The 18,016-nt window shown below is 49.6% G+C and overlaps 1 long non-coding RNA gene across 4 annotated transcripts; it reads left to right on the top strand.

Annotated features, from left to right (window-relative positions):
• Positions 1 to 1,849: 1,849 nt before the first annotated feature.
• LOC116661991 lies at positions 1,850 to 17,225 on the top strand. Of its 4 annotated transcripts, none has more exons than XR_004317955.1 (4): positions 1,850 to 2,170; positions 14,034 to 14,087; positions 15,138 to 15,277; positions 16,014 to 17,225. It is a non-coding gene; the product is annotated as an uncharacterized LOC116661991 (long non-coding RNA). The 4 variants fall into 4 exon arrangements; XR_004317956.1 differs by lacking the exon at positions 1,850 to 2,170 and adding an exon at positions 6,394 to 6,506; XR_004317953.1 differs by lacking the exon at positions 14,034 to 14,087.
• The last annotated feature ends 791 nt before the right edge of the window (positions 17,226 to 18,016 follow it).

The raw sequence follows: 18,016 nt of genomic DNA, 5'->3' as shown, positions 1-18,016 counted from the left end.
CATTAGCAGCTGTAGTCCTAGTGGCGATCACAGGGAACCCCATAGAAGTCACATTTGTAAGTATCTGCTGGAATGGTAACAGGACCACGCAGACGTGCACAGAAACGGTAATTAAAAACATCGCCTGGTCACCAGTGGTGGCTTGCCTTTAATGAATTATATTAAGACAAGATCCAAAGGAGATGTAGGTTTGCACTGAGAGCTAGCAAGGGGCTGGAGTACATTCTTAATGAAAACCAGGCGCTTTGGGGTTAAATCTGGCGTTATCGTCTTCAGGATCTTGTACTTAATTTTACTAAAACCTCTGCGAATCTTGTCTTATTTGTCAGAGACCGCTTGCCATACCCTTCCTGACGTCAGGTACCATGATTTGCATCCTGGAACCAGGCTCACATATGCCTAACTGTTGGCAAAATATTTTGAATGCCATTTTTTAAATTCCTGATGGAAGAGTGTCTACTGCCCTGGAGATGTCTCTTCTGCATATTCTTAGAAACAGAACAACAAACAAGGACACTTGGAAAAAAAAAAAAATAAAGGGCGGCTTTCCCTGATTGCCAAGTGAAATACAACTTTGTTATTGAAGGTTCTTGCTCTGCCTTTGGAAAAGCTGGGATTACATGTTCTTTTCTTCAGTGTCTTAAACAAAAGTAAGACGTTGGCTTCAAATTAATCCACGGAACTTTGAACTAAAATGAGGTTCCTTTCTAGAATATCACACTAGAGCATAACACAGTGGGCTGCCAGAAGCTGGAGCAGGGGGACCCAGAAGGGGCACAGTCGCCCCACGGAGGAGTTTTGGACGGTTCTGCTTTCCTATTTCTCAAACCTGGGCTCCCCAGCTGGCCTCCATCCGGCCGCCCTGAGGTGCTCACCCTCCAGGATGCCTTGTGGGACCACATGCAGTGCCTCCCAGTTGACATACCGCTTGGAGTTCCTGAGGACGATTCAGATTCAGACTTGGCTGTTCTCCTTGGCCTCATCCACATGCTGGCTTCCTCGGCCCCTCCATAAAAAGAAAAAACGGGGGCAGTGAACCTCTGTCTTTTGTTCACTGAAGAAATGGGCTGGGGGACTCCAGGGTCCGGGGCGTGTGGATGGTGTCAGTTGGAATCCCCTTCTGGCCTTGTTTAGCTCACTGGGAATGTCCTGCCAGCCTTTTTGTCCCCAGTGATGCCCGTGCCCATCAGCGCCCAACAATAGAGTGGCTGTGTAAGGGGCCAGGGGCCAGTGAGGCTTCAAGAAGGCCGAGAGGAGGGGAGTGGAGACTAGCACGTAGAAATGGAAACTATATATCACCCGCTTTCAGTCCCAGCCTCTCTCCTCCTACCCAGTGGCAGGGTGGCAAGATTCTTAATGATAATTTTGAAAAGCATCAGGCCTCTGCTCATTTGCATATCATGGTGTCTAATTTGCATACCAGATCCAGGAGGCCCCGGCTCCGCATATGGAAAATGGAACACGGTATAAATAAGATAAATGGATTAGGTCAGCTGACTGCAACTGTAGCCACAGCCGACCCACGGGCACAGTGTGCACAAACTACGGAGGAGGTTTGTCAATCAGGCAATTTATTCCCATCCTGGAAGTGAAGAAGCAGGATGCGCGTGCACGCACACTCGCAGACCTGCTGATAATTCCCGCTGGGAAACAGGCCATCAGACAGTCCCTGCACGGGGCTGGCGTGGCCTGCCAGCCCCCAGTCGAGGCGAGGGGAAACTTGGCAAGGCCACCTGCCCTCAAGGACCACCGTCAGAAAGAAGGTTTGTGTCCACAGACCGTGGGTGGTCAATCGAAAGCCAGTCACCTTGAACTTGTTGACTTAGCGAGAGAAGAGTTGCTGCAAGGAAGGGGCTGGGGTCCTTTCAGGTCTTCTCACCTGTGCTTGTCCTCAGACACACAGCCAGCCTGGGGCAGTGGTCGAGGCCGGCCAGGCCTGGGGACACAGGATGTCTCGGCTCCTTCTCAGCTGGAGAAAAAAAAAAAAAAATCCCCCTGGCAGCTGGCCACTTTCTCCTGCCTGCCTCCCCCGCAGCCCCTCCTCTGCCTGACACATGAGTCTCCGAGGCGGACCCACACCCTTTCCGGACACGGCCATCCATCATGGTAACGCCAGCCCGGGCGGTAGCAGGCGGCTCGTCCTCTTTATCAGCACAACTCCGGAAGCGAGGTGCGGGCGCTGGGCTGCTGCAGGGGGATTAATATGATGTGATGTGCGCACCTTTTGCAATTAGTTAATGGCTTGGCTGTGTGGGGTAGGCTTCTTTGGCCTTCTGTCTTGGGATTAATGACCTCAGATGACAGATGGAAACTTAAAATCGCTCAGGAAAAGAAAACAAGCTGAGGGGGTGGGGAGAGGAGTGGGTAAAGTGGCCCAGCTCCTGGTGGGGGAGCTGGGGCAGCAGCGGGGAGAGGAAAGATGGCCTGGGTCAGTGAGGAGGGAAGGAGTTTGATCACGGAAGTGCGGCGGAGATTGCTTTGCAAGCTGTGTGTGTGTGTGTGTGTGTGTGTCTTTGTGTGTTCGTATTCGCACAGGAGCGGGTGTTGGGTGTGTGGGATGTGTGGGTGTATGTGTGCTCAGGTTGGGTCTTGGACACACCGAGGCCAGACAGGCTCTGGCTCAGGGTTGAACCCCACCCCCTTACCAACCGCCCTCTTGGCCCAGGGACCCTTACTGTCCACAGCGGGCCATCCATGGGATGTCCCCCTCTCCAGGGCTCCTGGGGCTCAGCCTGCTGCCCTCTCCCTGTGGTGGGGCACCCTCCTTCCCCAGCCCAGGCTGGGTTGCCAGATGAGTCACAGTTTGTCCTCCTGTCTGTCTCCTAGAAGGAACACCCACAGAACCTTCTGGTGTCAGGGTTTCAAGGCCAACCACCAGAAGGGAACAGAGAGGAGGGCAGGGCTGGATAAGTACCCTGCGGCCAAAGATAGGGGTATTCGCGTATTCATGATCCAGAAAAAGATTGAGGGTAGCCCAGAAATAACACAAGCAGGCACTTCAGAAAGGGTCAGGGTTTCTCAAGATCCTAACAGCAACTGGGCACCTTTGAGGCCAAGATTGCACCGGATGTCCTGGAGGGAGGGGTTTAATCTGCAGCCTCTCCTGGATTGACGCTGAGGCTGCCAGTATTCCAGAGCGCATCATCCTGTTCTGGGGCAAAGGTGCTGGAATGACTTTTCTCAGCTGTACAGGATAGGGGTTCAGATGATAATGGGGTCCCCAGTGACTCACTGGCTCTGCTCCTCCTGGGAGGGTGGGTGTGCACAGCTGCTCTGCGCCCACAGAACAGGCAGGATGGCTGCACTTGCAGGCTTTCTGGCTGGAAGGGGGCTGTAGGGGAGGAAACATAATTTTCACTCTACCCTTCTAGGATCTTGGCTGAGACAACCCCTCTACCCCCACCTGCCATAATAGAAGACAGATTAACGGGAAAAACAAACGGAAATTTAATAACACATATACCTCCTGTATACATGGAAGAGACCCAGGAATACTAACTCCCTGAAATGGCCCAAGCCACCACCTTAAATCCCACTTTCAGCTAAAGACTAAGGAAGATACTGGGGGCTGGAGGTGTGGCCATTTATGGGAGGTGACCAGGAAAAGCACAGTCAACAAAAGTAAGGTTTTTGCACAGATTTAAGTCCACGCCTGCTTCATTCGAAGAGTTTCTAGAGATTTAGAGTCATCTTCCTCTTCCCAGGACATAGAGGGATCTACCCTTGAAAATGGAGATGTCTCTTGTGCATGCAAATGTCTCTTACAAAACTTCTACTCTGTTTTCAGAGCATCTTCTGTGACTGTTGTTTCTTAAAAATAATCAGCCTAAAATAATCCTGATGCCTAATAGGCATATTTTGGGCTGGCAAACTCGGCTCCCCTTCAGGAACAAGTGTAAACATTTGCATCTGAAAGTTACAATAATAGAAACCAGAGGGGTCCAACCTCAACTTCATGATGGTGGTGGTGGTGGGGATTCTCCAAGCTGATCACCCGCCCCCTGGGGCCCCGGGGCTGGAACCCTGTCACTGGGCTGAAGGTGTGGGTCTGACACTGGAGAGCCACACACTAGATGCCCTGCACCCTGCTTGGCAGAGGCTGAGCAGCCTCGATCTCCTTTTACCCCAGAACCATGAGAAGACTGGCCTTTTGGGTGGAATCAGCTTCCCTTTTTGTGGTGACAATTTTAGGAATCTCCAAGAAGAAGGTAATTTCTCCTAAGTTCCATTTCACTCAAGGATCTTAAAGTTGCATGAAGGTGTTGAGGAGGAAAACTTTTTTCCTCTACCCTTCTAGGTTCTTTGGCTGATCTAATGATCAAATGAACACAAGACAGATTAACAGGAGAAAAACAAATTTCATTTTGTACCTAAGGGATTCCCATAAAAATATAAGACCCAAGGGCAAGGAGGGCAGTTGAGGTTTATATGCCATCCCGAGCTAAGGAATGGGATAAGGGCCTAGGGTTTCCAAGGACGGGAGAGTGCTTCACAGGACAATAAGAAAAGCAGATGTTTGGTAATTAGATGTTTGCCCGGCCATACAGATAGGTCACTCAGATAAAACTTACCTTTGGTAATAGCTCTTTCTCTCTGAGTCAAGCCCCCCTATCTGAATTCTTTTAGGTAGTTAAAAGGGGAGGTAAAAATATCTTCCTGAGTCTTTTAGGCCTTGATTGTCTTCGGCTCAAAAAAGTTCATATGCCAAAGTGGCATGTTTTGGAGAGGCTCATTCTGTACCCCTTCAAGGGAAAAACCCAATTCAAATAGGCAATTGCAAAACAGGCAATTTTTGTTTTATATAATTGCCATAGTTTGGAGTTCAGGCATGGCTGGATCCAGGAGCACACATCATATTGTCAGCTCTCTCTCTCTCGTTCAATATTCTTGACTCTGCTTCTCTCTGCATTGGCTTCATTCTTTGCTGCTGCACAACAGGTCTCTCCACACAGCACAAGAAGTTGCTGCCTTCAGAGCCTTCCAGATTTGCCCCTCATGGAAACAGAGATTCTCTTTCCCATGCAGTTGTGTGTTGGGGTTTAATGACTGACTCTTTCAAATAAAAAAGCTCTGATGTGTAGCATTTGCTGATTTCTCCATACTACAAATATTCTCACGCTGGTCCATTTCAAGGCACCCAAGAGCTGCACATTTTTGTCTCTGACAAGCTGAGGAAGGAGGGGTCCAGCACAGTGCTGCTTTGGTGTCTGCATATCCAGTCCAGGAAATCAGTCTAATGGCCCATGCTTGGCTCTCAGGCCCAGCCCCAGACTGAGCTCCATGTCCTTGGGAACGGGCTGTGCTGATTGGTCAGGACGAGGTCACTTGTTGCCTGGTGGCTGGAGTTGAGGAGGGGGCATAGGATGATGGGACCGAGAGTCAGACTCAAACCACACGGAATGGGAGTGGGGACCCCAGAAGAAGGGGCCCAAACAACCTGTGTCCCCAGGAGGCCTTTTCTGCTGCTGACACTCCCTAGGGCATCTCATGTATTACTCTAGCAGCTGCTTAGTGAAGATGGAAGACAGGAGAGGCTGTTAGAGTGACATTCACAAAGCAGCAAGCCGAGGAAAGGGCTATTGCAGACAAAGAGCCGGATGAGAACAAGAAGGGGAAGAGGAAGGCAGCTCTTGGATGGGTCTCAGCCCATCAGGGGACCGAAGAGGGGGCACGGTTGACCCAGTTTGGCGGGGACCCAGCAGTATTCTGTGTTCATTTCCCCTAAAACAAAGATGTCAGGCGGAGCTGCAGATTGGCAGGGCTGCCTGCAGAGAGGCAATGTTGCGTGACCAGGAGTTGTGACCTCCTGGCCTGAGCACAGGATGTCGCAGGACCCCAAGGAGTGGTTGACTCATCTTCCCAAAGGAAACGGACCAGGCATCCAGGTGCAGCTAATTGGAGCGTGTTTGTTCACGCATGCGTGTTTTCCCCTTCGTGTGTGTGTGTGTGTGTGTGTGTGTGTGTGTGTGTGTGTGGTGTTAACTATGGGCAACTGGGCAGGCAAAATTGAGAGCCTTCACAAGGATTAGGCAGAAGACGAGGCCTGGAGGGGACATGGACAGGGTGAGTTAAGGCGAGGCAAGGCCAGCCCACCTGGCAGGGTCCGTGGCACCGGGGCTGTCAGGTGAGGGGTGCTGCGGAGGGCTGCCCCACGTGGTTCTGAGCTGTGCACGGTCCTGCTGGCCATGGGGCTGTCCTGGGTGTAGAAGGCATATTCAAATGCTGTGCACAGAAGAAGGGAAGCTGCCCTCAAGAAATCTCATGTTAGAAAGCTGTGGATCTCTAAGTGTGGTCCTCAGACTTGCAGCGTCGACATCACCTGGGAAATTGTTAGAAATGCGGATTCTGGGGCCACATCCCAGACCTCAGAATCAGAAACTTTGGGTGTTAGGCTCAGGAATCTATTTAACAAGCCCTTCAGGGGATTTGCCGGTCGGCTGCGACAGGAGAACCACCGTCCTACAGGAACAACAGATGCCCAGACGAGTCTCAAGAGGAAATATCAGGTGTGTGCTGGGTGTCCTCTATTTGCCCTCCAAGATCCATTTCTACCATTTTCCCCCATGTTCTGTGTCCTGGAGACCCAGCTCCGTGGACTGATTCTTTGGGCTCCTTGCCAGTTGGCTTTTAGTTCGGTTTGGCCAGTTGTAAGCAACAGATTGGAGGCGAAGGGGAGAGAGATGTCGAGGTAATTCTCCTTTGCCCCCTCCTTGCTCACCTCTCTGTTACGAGGAAGGCCATCCTCCCCCCATCACTGCAGCGTCTGCTGGAGGCTCCCCCTCCAAGGTTCCACCTCCCCTTGGGCTTCCATATAACACTCTTCCCTCCCCTTGTCCTGGGAGTGCTAACGGCTTCCAGCTGATCCTAGTTTCTGGGTGATTCAATGTCCCTGCGTAGTTGCTGTCACCCATCAGCAACACATGTCCTCTACAGCAAAGGTTACTTACCTGCTTCTCTGTGGGTGAGGGCTGCCTCCTGGCAGCACCTGCCTGATAGCAGGTGGGGCATAAACAGGTGCCACGTGCAGATGCCGGTGCCGCTGCTGTCACCAGCTGGCCTTCTGGAGATGGCAACTTATTTCTCTGGTGTCCCTAGGAGAAGAGAAGGGACTGTCATAGACCCAGCACCTGCTACATGCAGGGAATGTTCTTGGTGCTAGGATATGCATGATTTAATTCAACCCTTCCCCTAGCCCGCCGCTGTCGGTACTATAATTTCCAGTTTAACCGCAATGAAATGAAGGTTCGAGGTCCCACAACTGGTAGATGCAGAGCCAGGATTTGAATTCACATCTGTCTGGTTCCTAAGTCTGTCTTGAGAGGGGCAGAGGCTTCTTCAAGGAGGACCCTCTCTTGACTTGGAATTCAGCCAGGGGTATATTTTGCCCCAAGTTGCTCTCAAAAGGGATGCCAGGATGTTCCATGGCTCCAAGTTCAACAGCCTATGAGCTTTTTACTGAAACTGGCAGGACAGAAATGGGCATCTACTTTAGAAATTGTCCAGCCTAAAATTATTATAGCCTGACCCTATCTCAGATAAGTCAGAAGGTCCTTTACTTCCATTAATTCTCAAAGAGTCTATGACCCAAAATTGCTTAAGATACAGTACTCCATGGGAGGCAGCTCTGGGGTTGCTTTTTTTTCTTTCTTTCTTTCTTTTTTTTTACCCTCTGCACGAAAAAGGACCAAAATAATTTTCTGAGTAAAACCTTGGCTTTGCCTAGGGCGCTGCCTTGGAACCCCTCCCCTGCTTCCCACAGCAGGGAGAGAGATCTTCGTATCAGGCCGTGTCCTGACCAGGCGCCTCAGTTTCCCCACACGTCAAAACCCAGCGCTGCTAATTGTTAAAGCGTGTGGTTCCACGTCCAAATGGTAACACTTAATTCCCAAACCCTGGATGTTTGACCAGGAGTCTAATCTTGGATGCACAGTAGCTTCAGGCTTGCCAAAGGCTGGAAGAAAAAAAAATTACGGAGGATTTCCTGAAGGAGATAAAGTCTATAGATCGCATACTCTTAGATTTATCTTTGGATTAAGCCAGAGCTAAGAAGTGAAATGGTAAAGAGGAGTAAGAGCAGCTGTCCTGAGATTGAATTCTGGATACACCAGTGACTAGCTGGGTTGCCTTGGACAAGTACCTTAAACTTTTTGTGCTCAGTTTTCCTATTTGTAAAATGGGCTTAATGATAGTACCAACTTCGTTGTGGTGGATTATCTTATTGACCCGAATTTTCCAGCCCTAAGCCCTTTGCCTTGAAATTTTTCAGTGCCCTCCTGCTGTGGCAGATGGACTGCTGACCCCTTCATTTTGAGCTCAGTCACATGACATGCTTCAGCCAATGGGATGTTAGCAGACTGGACACAAGCAGATGCTTGGAGTTTGTGCATTGAGGCTTGCTCTCTTGTGCTTCTGCCATGGACATAAGGATGTGCAGGCTGGAAAATGAGATGTGGAACTGAGCTGAGTTGCCCCAGCTGAGGACAGCCTAGATCAGCTCATCCCTGCTGCCCTCCAGATACATGTGCAAGTGCAAATGAGATCAGCAAAGCTTCCCAGCCCAGCCCAGCCTAGATCAGCTGAATCCTGTAGATGCTTGAGGAATAAATGTTGACTGTTGTATGTTACAAAATTTTGTGATTATCTGTTATGCAGCACAAGCTGATTGATACAGTTATGGTGTTGCTGCGAAGATTAAATGAGTTTGTACATGTAAAATGTACTACGTAAAATGTGCAAACTCAGAAAAGCGACTGGGACGTATGCTTAGGATGTCCCGGACATGGCAGATCTGGGATTTCTTTCCCAAGAGCTTGATACCGGCACCATTCTGCCTGCTGTGTTTCTGCCTGGAGGGAGTGCTGGGAGTTGTGGGTAGCTGAGATGGAACAGACTTCATGCCACTGTGCTCAGGATTTGAATGTTGTTCACTCTCTTCTCTGAGATAGCTCCTGGCTCCTGCCTTCTCTGGCTTCGATCTCTTTGGATCAGATATTAGAGCGGGAGCCCCAGGAGAGCATAGCCTTTATCTGTCTTGCTCACTGAAGTATCCCCAGTGTCCGAGGCAGCTGCTGACACATAGTAGGTTCTGGACGTGTCTGATTGGCTGACTGATTACAGACCTCTTAGGTCCTGCTTGACCTTGGTCTCATCACTTTCCTCAATTTCAATGAACTTCCTCTAGCTCTTTCTACCTCTTCCTAAGCATGCTTGGAGCCAGTGGGATGGTAAAGTCCAGAACCCCGTGGGTGACTAATTAAGACCTGGGGAGAAGAGCAACCCCTATCGGCTACCCCCTCTCCCCAGGAGCCAAAAATGGGGCAACCGTACTTGTAAGTGGAGTGGAAAGTTGTCTAACGGTGCAATGTGAGGAATAGGAGAGAAAGACTCTAAAATAGCCACCCGTCAATGATTCCTAGAATTTTACCCCGAGCTTCTGTTGATGTTAAACCATGCCCTTTTCCTGCCATTAGCTTAAAAATTCACTCTTATGAGCATGCGATTTTGATGACTTAACTCTTTAGGATGAATGCCTTTCTAGAAGCAGTTTTCTTATATGATTATCTCATTATACTTTTATAATTCATTCAGAAAGCATTTCCGAGTGCCTACGGCCTTGCTGGGTACAAAAGATGCAAGGATACCCTGCCCTCAAGGAGCTCTGGGCCTAGTGAGGGAGGTGTTTCATGTTAACAGCTTTATACTGGGGGAGACATGACAAGCACTTTCAAAGAAATGATGACAATAATGATCATGTGCAAAAATGGCCACAGATTCTTCCTCTCCTTGGATGAATGTCCTTGAAATGTGTATGCGTGGATCAGGAGGGGAAGCTTTTCTCCATCCCTTGAATCTGGTATCTCGCTCTGGCCCATGGGGGACATCAGCCAATGTGCCACAGTAGAGACTTGAGTACCATTTGCACATCAAGGCTTGCCCTCTCGCTACACCTGGACTCCACCATGTCACCAGCTTGGTAGAGTCTGCTGAAGGCTGAGAGATACATGGCCCTGTTACCGCCATTGCCAACAGCCAGCCAACTGAGTGAGGTCACTCAGGACCAGCCAGCCCACAGCTGATCCTCCCACCGCAAACACCCGTGTGAGCCTAGCCAAGATCAGTGGAGCCCAGCCTAGTCCAAGACTGATCATCAGAATCATTACTGTTTTAAGCCACTATGTTTTAGAGTGTAAGCTAATTACACAGCAATAGGTAATTGATAGAACGATGATGATGATGATGATGGTAATAATAATAATAATCACCTCCATTTCCTGGTTGTTTATGAAGTCCTGAACAGACACAGATTCATTTAATATGCATTTGTGTAATCATTACAACCAGCTCTACGAGGAAGGGCATATTTTATGACTAGCCCAGAAATAAGGAAACAGAAGCACAGAGCAGTTAAGTCACTTACCCGAGGCCACACAGCTAGTTAGTGGAAGATCCCGTATCAGACCCATGTTTCTGAGACTCCGCGTTGGTGTCTGTAACACAGCACCAGGCCACTGACTGCAGGGTTACAGATAAAAGCCCTTTCCTCTTGAGGGCGGGGGTCACAGAGAGCAGAGGAAGTGGGGGTGCCCCCCTCTGCCTGCCTCATAATTTTGCCCAGGGCAGGCCCTTGCTGCTGAGATCAGCCCCCCATCCAGAGGAAAGGCAGGGCCCCCCTGTCCTGCCTCCTTTCTCCCAGTGACAAATGTCCTCATCTCCCTCCCTGCTGTGCATAATCAGCTCCTTTCTAGAAATTCACCCGAGCATTCCACCATCCCTGGCCATTTCTCGGGGGGCTGCTTTGGCCCCCACCATCTCTCAGCTGCCAATCCTCTGTGACAACCTCCCCACTCCCACCCCCAACGGCCGTTAGGGTGATTTGTCAATAATAAATTCTGAAGCAAATTGAAATATTTTGCGACAGCATAAAAACAAATGGGAGAAAACGGTTCTCATCCCGAAATGCTGATTGAATCAAATATTGCCATATCGATTGTATGATACATTTTCATATTTAATTCAATGAAAACCATGGGGTTCGAATGCTTTCCATTACCCTACAGAATTTTTCAGTTTGCTGCAGAATTTATTATTGGTGTGCCACCCAAATCGGATTACTATTGAATCAAAACCCTGCCATGTTATTCAATCAAAGACCGTGATTCTAACCCCAAGAGTCGATCATTGCCACTTTTCCCGAAGTGGATTTCCTTTTCCCTGTTTGACACAAGAATGCCCGGTCCTCTTGCCTGTCTGTACATCGCTCCCTGCCGCGCCTCCCTGCAATGAAATCTACTGACAAAAGCTAAGCGGAACGACAACTGGCTTTTCAACATCGGCCTAGGCTTTTCTGGGAAGGTGTGCTCTTGTGTCCCTGTTTTTGCCTCCCCTGCAGGCCCCGGCGTGGGCATGCGGCCACCACAGGCGGGAGGGATCACACCAGCAAGGCAGCCAGTCACCTCTGGGTGGAAATGGGACTTGAGGGCTCACAGCAAATGCTGTCAGTGGTCCCCACGCCCCCATGAAATCCTTCTTCCATGTTCGTGCACACCCTTTTCTAGTTGCTTTCGTTCTCAACAGCCAGCACCCGTTTTATCTGTGTCCTAGGAGGGCAGGGGGTGCCTGGGAATGGATATCCCTCTGGGGGCCTCCTCTAACCAATACCCTGGCTCCCTTGCTCCCCAGTCAGGCACCTCTGAGGGTGCCCTCCGTCCCCTGCCCCAGAATGCCTTGCAAGGTTGAGCCCAAGTTCCCCTCTGAGGGACTTGGCTTGACGTTGTCCCCTCGCTGGGCCTCCTTCCTTTCCTTGTGTCACTTCCTCACTTCCTGCTAGAGGTGGAATTGTGTCCCTTCCAAATCCACATGTTGAAGTCCTGACTCCCAAGGACCTCAGAATGTGACCTGATTGGGAGACGGAATCTCTACAGAGGTAATCAAGTTAAAACGAGGCCATGAGGGTGGGCCTTAATTGAATATGACTGGTGTCCTTAAAGGAGGGAAATTTGCACACGGAAACATGCGTATAGGGAGCGTGCCATGCGGGGATGAAGGCAGAGATGGCGGGGATGCTTGTACAAGCCAAGGGACGCCAAAGACGGCCGGCAAACCACCGGAAGCTGGGGGAGGGGCCGGGAACAGATTCTCCCTCACACCCTCAGGAGGAACCAACCCTGCCCACACTGTGATCTTGAACTTCTGGCCTCCAGAACGGTGGGGCGATACATTTTTGTTGTGTAAGCCACTCAGCGTGTGGTAATTGGTTACGGCAGCCCTAGCAAACGAATACACTCTCACACCTCTTTTCCCGGCAGAATTTCTTAGTGAAATCACTCTTACAAGAATCCTCGTCTCAGAGTCTGCCGTGGGAAACCCAGGGAAGCAGGGCGCCCCCAGTGCCCCAAATTCTGGATGCATGTTTACGTGCTTGCTGGAGATGGAATTTTCTAAATCCAATTAGAAAACCTCCACTTAAATAAAATCCCCACGCAGGCCAGCATCCCTGATGGTAGCCAGCATTTAGCCAGGACGGCCCAGGTAACCCTGGGCCCACTGCCCCCCTACTTCACACATCTGTCTTCCATGCCCCTCACAGCTGTGGCCCTGGCTGCCTCACCAAAGTTGAATTGAGTGTCCCTGAAAAATATAGCACAGCATCCTTTCCCTGCCGCGAGACACTAAACCAATAAATTATAAATCAGCCAGCAGCCCCGTGACATGCGGATGTAATGAGAAATGCAAAATACGAAAAGACACGGAGAGGAGGACACGCGACTCTCCCTCCCTCAGCTCGGCTCTGGAGCACTCGATCTCCTCCCTTTGGGGCTTAGAGAAAACCATTGTTTTCTTTTCTCCGTGTGTCTCTGTTGTTACATAGGCACACCACACACACACACGCACACACGCACACACGCACAAGCACACACGCACACACGCACACACACACACACAGTTGCTACTAACGATCGACCAGAGGCTGCTATCAGGAACCTGGGAACAAAACACAGGATAATAGAATTATTTGGTTCCCGGGGCTTATGAAATTGCTGGGCTATAGGGCCAAATCTCTCCCCAGGCCAATTTCCTTCGGCGAGAGGTCATCTCAGCTCTGTTTCCTTCTGCCCCATGGCTGGCAGTCAGGTGATGCTCAACTGGACCAGCACGTCCCACCAGGGCATCACCAGTGGTCCTTCAGGGCACTTTCTGGAATGTCCAGTAGAAAGGGTTGTCTGGCTCATCTAGCTCTCTTAGGATGCAGAATCCAGCCGTTCCCTATCTCTCCTGTTTGTTTGTTTATTCACAGCCTTGCATCCATTTATTCAGCTACCCGGCGTCTGATAGAGGGGTCTGGGAACAAATATTTTCTAGGCCTCTGGGGAACAAAATGATGCTGCTCGAAATGTGGGAACAGTCTGTGCTCCTTTCCCAGCACCCTCTGCCTAGTGGCCAGTTTCCCATTCGTCTCCCTTCTCCCCTCGACCCCAGGAGGATGCTTGTCGAGCCCCAAACAGAAGAAGTCTCTGCCCAGCGCCACCTGCCCTTTCCCCCACAAGGTTCCTGCTTCTCACTCACAGTCTGAATGCTTGTAACCTACTAATATATCTAGTCACCCGCAGGACCCAAATCCCCAAATCCTGGAAAAATGAAGATTTGGTCAAAACTCCTTTGATGGCAAAAACTGGCCTGAACTACTGTGAGGCGACTTAAAGCCTTATTTAATTCCAATGCATGTGAATATTCATACGTTTTGCTGCAGAAATGATAACATGTTTGATTGTGAAGTATGGGGTCTCTCATCATATATGGCAAATGCACCGTTAAGATCTTCCTAAAAATGAAAAATTCTGAAGTCTGAAGCTTATCTGTCCCTGTGATTGGATAAGGGACTGTGGACCCATGCTAGCTCCCATCTACTGAGTGAAGGCCAAGTGCCAGAGGCCGGGCCGACCTCTTTCTAAAGTGCATCACACTGGATATTGACAAGACTGTGAGTGTGTGTGTGTATATGCGTGGCTCATAGTGTTATTATTCCCACTTTATAGATGAAGAAACTGAGGCCCAGACACTTAAAACAACTTGCCCTACATCCCCAGCTGGTGAGTGGTGGAACCAGGAATTGAGTCCACTGTATTTGACCCCAAAGCCTGGCCTTTAACCATTGTGTCCATCCAGACTGTCCCCTTAACTAAGGACTTCAAAACTCCTATGCTCACCCTGGGTCCCAGCACTCACGTGGACTCAGGAGAGACTGTTCAAGTGGAGAGCTGGTGGGGAGCGGTGTTCTAACGCACAGGAGCCGGGGGCTGGCTGGTAGTAGAGTTGGGGGAAGGGTAGGGGAAACCTCATAGAGAAAGAGCCAGAAGCCCTCCCTCCACCCTGGCGTGGGGCCAGGGGAGAAGCACGCTCCCCTTAGAACCCTGTCCTGTCTTGCTCTCACTGGGCTGGCCACTTATGAGGAGGGGTGAGCATATTTGTGCTTCTGTCCATTTTCCAGACACCCCTCCTCCACACTTAGCCACTTGTACTGCTCTCCTCTGTCTTAGGAGCAAATTCTGTTCCTGGAAAACCCTTTTAGGGTTACTTCTCATCAGCCTAAATCATAGTTACCAAAGGAGTAAAAATTTGGGTGCATTAATGAGCCCCTACTCTAAAACCATCTTAGGCTAAAACAAGACAAAAATTTCATTAAAATGGATACAATATTCTCAATAGTTATCATTAGTTATTATAACATGACCTAATGAGGACTTCTCTCATCATTAATTACTCTCCAATGTGGCCCTTTAGTTGAGCTGCTTCATATGTAATTTGCAGTGCACACTTAACACTGTGTTCTAAGAACAAAACATACATATAACTCTCAATGCTTAGTGAATTCTAAATTTAATGAAGAAAATAGCCAAGATGGGGGAAATCAATGGAAATGCACTTGATATGATACTCACAGAGCAGGTTACCAACGTAGGGGTCAACAGAGTTGACCCTTGACAACCAGTAGGTTGTCATGTGACTTCTCAGTACTTCTCACAAGACTAGGAAGCATGTACACCCCTTCTCCTGACACTGGGCTCAGCCATGTGATGTGCTTTGTCTGAGGGAATGTTGGCAAGAGTGACAGGGTACCGGTCTTGTGCTTCTCTTCTCAGATCCTTTTCACATCTGTCGTGGACAACGTCCTGAGTAGACAGTGATCCAAGGAGATACATGGAGCCACCTCAACCCATTTAAAAGCCTGAAGCAAGTCATCCCCAGATGACTGGTAGATCTGTGAGCAAGAAAAATAAAGGTTTGTTTGGTAAACTGCTGAGGTTGGGGATGGTCTGTTATGCAGCATTACTACAGAAATGGCTGACTAATACACCTAGTAAAGTAGAATTCTTGAACCCAGATGGGCACACACTGGGGAGGTCTGAAATCTCCTTGCAACAGAGCTGGGTTAAGACCACAGGGGCCCTTAGAGTTACTTAGCCAATGAAAGTCTTCGCTAACCCTGGAGAGTCTGAGCAAATCCGTTCTCAAGTCAGTGGGTTGGTTTGAACTCTGAATGTGTCTAGACTGGTTTACTTTACTGCCTCACCTCTTGATGCCCTCTGAGTCATCAAAATATCTGCATCTCAATATTTGAACAGCATGTTTCAGTTTTCAAATCCTTTTGATATAAATTGTTTATACTATTAGCAAGACCAAGGCTCAGAATTCCTACCACGTGCATAGTGTTCTCCTGAGAAATTCCTTCGGGAAAGTCTCCAGGCCAATGCCACAGGATGCTGCCACCATTAACGTGTGTTGACTGGACCAAGGGTGGATGGGCACTTACCCAAAGACAACCAAGTCACAGGCTGGCCAGTGACCTATGAGATGGCCTACCACCAAAGTTCCACCAAACAAGGGGCATGAGTGACAGCTTTCTCCACTCCCCTGTGGTGGGGAAGATGTCACCCTTGAGTCTGAGGTTTATTAGAACCAAGTCATGGCAGCAGAATATGGACCCATCTACCATTTTCCCTCTCTCACCATTATAGGAAAGCTGTATCAGCATCTTCAGGGAGTGTGATAAAAATGCAGATTCTCAGGCTCCACCCAGACATACCCAATGAAAATCTGCATTTGGACACAATTTCCAGGTGAGTCACCTGCACAGTAAAGAGAAATATTGCTTGGAGACATAGTTCAAGTTCTCCCTGTCCATGAAGACTTTTCTAACGACCTCCCATTATGACCTCGGGTTGTATGTCTCCCCAAAAAGATACACTGAAGTTCTAACTCCAGCACCTCAGAATGTGATCTTACTTGGAAATAGGGTTGTGGCTGATATAACTAGTTGAGATCATGCTCCTAATCCAATATAATCGGTGTCCCTGTAAGAGGAAAGAGACACAGAGACACAGGGAGAAGACAGCCATGCGGTGATGGAAGCAGAGATTAAAGTGATGCATCTACAAGCCAAGAAATGCTTGAGGCTACTGGAAGCTGGAAAAGGCAAGAAAGGATCCTCCTCTACAGGCTTTGGAGGGAGCATAGCCCAGCCAACACCTTGATTTTGGACTTCTAGCCCCCAGAACTGTGAGAAAATCCATTTCTGTGGTTCTCAGCCACGCAATTTGTGGTATTTCGTGGCAGCAGCCATGGGAAACCAACAAAATCCCCAAACACTTGGGGGGCTTAGTTTGGGTTCCTTCCAAAGAAGACATTGAAATATGGGCAATCGGTACCAGTTGTGGGAAGCACCAGTGAGTATGGGGAGAACAGCCAATAAAGGATGCATTCGTGAGTAAGTTGCTGCTGTGGGCCGCTGGGCTCCATCCCACTGGGACTCTCTGAGTAGAACAAGCAGAACGTATCTCAGAATTGTTCCACTGGAGGACAGGTTAGCATTTACCCACTGACTGTTGCCCCAGTTGGTTGTAGGTTGCCCCCAGGTTAATTTCCTTCCGCTTTAGGGTTGAGCCTTGCAGTCACCATCTTGCAATTTTTAATAATTTCTTCTTTGAAACTGGGTGTTGTCAGTGAAATCTAATGGAACAACGGAGCATATGTTCATTGTGGTCCTGCCTCCCCTGCCTCCCCACCTTTCCACCACCCACCTCGCTGGAATGGGTTCTCGGCTGACTGCTCCATCACCCCACCCTGGCAGCGCTGCTGATTTCTGCATCAGCGGGAGCCTGGCGTGGGCATGGGGAGAACTGGGCAGGCACCAAGCCGTGGGGTGAGGCTTCGCTGAGGTCTTCCCTTGTCCTGAGAATAACAGTTGCCAGAGGGAGTGCAACATTAAGTAACAAATAAAAATCACTATGACAGGTCAAGAGAGAGAGGGAAAAACTTGTGTCCTGTTTTTTGGAGAAGGGGCCACATTGTCATTTTGCACCGTGTCCCACAAATTATGTAGCCAGCTTGCCCCTGATGCTGGAGGAAGCCCTGAGACAGAGGAGCCAAGAGATGCTGGCAGCTGAGGTGGGAAGCCGTTAGTGTGCAGACTCTCCATCATAGCTGCAGGGGAACTTGGGTGTCCGGAGGGGATATGGGGTGGGGCATCAGCAGGAGATGCTACAGGGGTCTCCCCCTTCTCAAAGCAGTGCCTTACACATCTTTATGTTGCCTTCTTGTGATTTTATAAGTGTTGGTCTCCACCAACCTGATTCTGGTTTTTACCAGCACATCTGAATAAGACTTGGCAACTCTCTGTGAACTCCCAGGATACCTAGCACACACCCAGTGGGGCCTCGTCACCTGCTTGGAAAAGAATGAATGAAATCTGCAAAATCTACGAAAAAGATCGTGGCAAAGCTTTGGGAGGCACATGCCTCCCCAAATGCAGACAAGCCGAGAGATGTGATTTTCTTTTTCATCTGGAAGCAGAGGCAAAAGTTTCCCCAGGCATGGGCCAGCGTGTGTCTGCCTGCCAGGCTGTCACAGCAGCGCTGGGCATCAGGACAGCAGGGCCAGCCAGCTGTCACTTAGGGGAGAGGCTGTGCAGCGTCTTGGATCAGGGGCTGCCCAGCACAGCCTCCAGCTGGGACTCCGATGT

This window comes from Camelus ferus, chromosome X (genome assembly GCF_009834535.1).
Source record: "Camelus ferus isolate YT-003-E chromosome X, BCGSAC_Cfer_1.0, whole genome shotgun sequence".
In the NCBI taxonomy this organism is placed as follows: Eukaryota; Metazoa; Chordata; class Mammalia; order Artiodactyla; family Camelidae; genus Camelus; species Camelus ferus.
This window is presented reverse-complemented; position numbering and strand designations above follow the sequence as displayed.